This window comes from Pinus tabuliformis, chromosome 3_1 (assembly GCF_031772625.1).
Source record: "Pinus tabuliformis cultivar Carrire ecotype Pingquan chromosome 3_1, CPIR1, whole genome shotgun sequence".
In the NCBI taxonomy this organism is placed as follows: Eukaryota; Viridiplantae; Streptophyta; class Pinopsida; order Pinales; family Pinaceae; genus Pinus; species Pinus tabuliformis.
In genome coordinates this window covers 372,886,482-372,888,518 of record NC_142301.1, presented here as the reverse complement: position 1 = coordinate 372,888,518, position 2,037 = coordinate 372,886,482, and the positions used below count along the sequence as shown (strand labels likewise).

Genomic DNA, 2,037 nt, shown 5'->3' with positions numbered 1-2,037 from the left:
ATTTTAGTCAATCATGTAGTTAAAGCTCGCAGACAACATATGACGTAGATGACCCGTGGGCCGTTAGATATATACATCGGTATTTATTCAAGGGTTGGCATCCAACAACAGTGGAAACGATGCCACTGGAAGTTTCTAGTTGTTGGACTAACCTTCCCAAATATATCTCAACATTATGGCCATAGGTGATCTTCCCTCACCGGGAAATACGGACTGGAGAATGCTGTCTTGCATATAATTCTACGTGTAGCACGCGCAGTGAAAACCCATTGGATCGGGTGAGAGAGCGGTGGAATTTTGTAACAGAAAACGTGCCCTTCCACTCACAAATTTCGATACTTCCAATAAAAACTCTTAAAAGTCACAGAGGACGGCGCGACCAAACTGCAAAGCTCCAATAAAATATTCAAACAGCGTGCCATAGAAGTTAAGAGTTTTCAGTGTCCACCACCGGCATAGGATTATAAAAGTGCAGCTAGTCTCTTATCACCATATACATTTCTTCCGGCCTGAGATAAGCAACTGTCCCCAACTGCATCGGATTTTAAAAGTGGATCTAGCCTCCCATCACCATATACATTTCTTCTCTGGTTTTGCGCATTGAGTTATTCTTTTGAGATGGCCAACAATGGCTACTCGGCACAAAATACTAGAGTGGCTGTTCTACTTTTGTTGGTCTGCCTGCACATAACGGAGGCAGGGACAATGGTGAAACTAGGGCGGGAGAAGATAAGCCACCTGCATTTTTATTTCCACGATTTAGTGGCAGGCAAAAATGTGACAGCCGTGCAAGTGGCCTCGGCTCCTACCACCGACTCTTCCTTTACTCAGTTCGGCTTGATGAGGGTTATGGATGACTGGCTTACCGAAGGGCCGGAGGCGACCTCCAAAATGGTGGGCAGAGCGCAGGGTATCTACGTTTCGTCCTGCCAACAGAAAGTCCAGCTGCTCATGACAACGACGTTTGTTTTCCAGAGTGGAAAGTACAATGGCAGCACCCTCGCCATGGTTGGAAAAAATTCGGTTTTCGATCAAGTGAGAGAAATGCCCATCGTGGGAGGGAGCGGGTTATTTCGATTGGCTCGAGGCTACGCTCTCGCTCGCACTCATTCCTTCGATCTAAAGACCGGCAACGCAGTTGTTGAATACAATGTCACCGTCCTACATTTGGGTACAGTTTCATTATAGGCTAATTTTGTGGTGATTAAATATTTCATTATGCGTATTTGACAGTTTCATATTCATATATAAACGTAAAAATAAAACTCACTATTTATGGTCGGAACAGAGTGTTATTGGCCTTTTAATTCTGCTTTTGATCTGTGGTTGGTGGCTACATCATTTTGGTTAATTTCATATATATATGTTGAGATTAATTTGTAAATTTAAGGAGTTGTTAAATTTAGTTATATGCCCCATTTTACTTGTCTTTCAGATGAAAAGTTTAATAACTTTGTAGTTGTGTAATGTTGTTTTCGTCTATTGGAATGAAGGACAATGTCACCTTTAAAATGGTAATCAACGACTCACTCGTTTCTGCATGCGCAATAATAGATGTACCTTGCTAGGTGGGCACGCTATACAGTAACGTAGGCACGCCATACAGTAACGTCCGATATCAATATTTATCTTCTTACTACGTTTTTATAATGCGGTTACTTTATCGAACATATTGATGTGTTGTGAGATATCAAGCTGAAATGCAATGAAGACTAAATGTTATACAAAGTTAAGCTAAAATATAATATATTTTCATGTAATTGAACTGACAAGTGATTTTTTTTAAGCATGGAGTGTCTTTACAAAGTAGTTAATCCAAAGTGCCATGAATATGTGTTAATTTTAAATAAATTTCATGTATTTAAATTAACTAGTGACTTTTTTGTGTGAAGTATGGAGTGTCTTGTGAAGTATGGAGTGTCTTTAGAAAGCAGCTAATCCAAAGTGCCATGGATGTGTGTTAATTTTAAATAAATTTTATTTTACAAATAATTTGTGATTTTTTTAATATTAAATGTTGAGAGAAATTACAAATTC

The 2,037-nt window shown here is 39.3% G+C and overlaps 1 pseudogene; it reads left to right on the top strand.

Annotated features, from left to right (window-relative positions):
• The first annotated feature begins 228 nt into the window (after positions 1-228).
• LOC149187269 (dirigent protein 22 pseudogene) lies at positions 229-1,281 on the top strand (annotated as a pseudogene).
• The last annotated feature ends 756 nt before the right edge of the window (positions 1,282-2,037 follow it).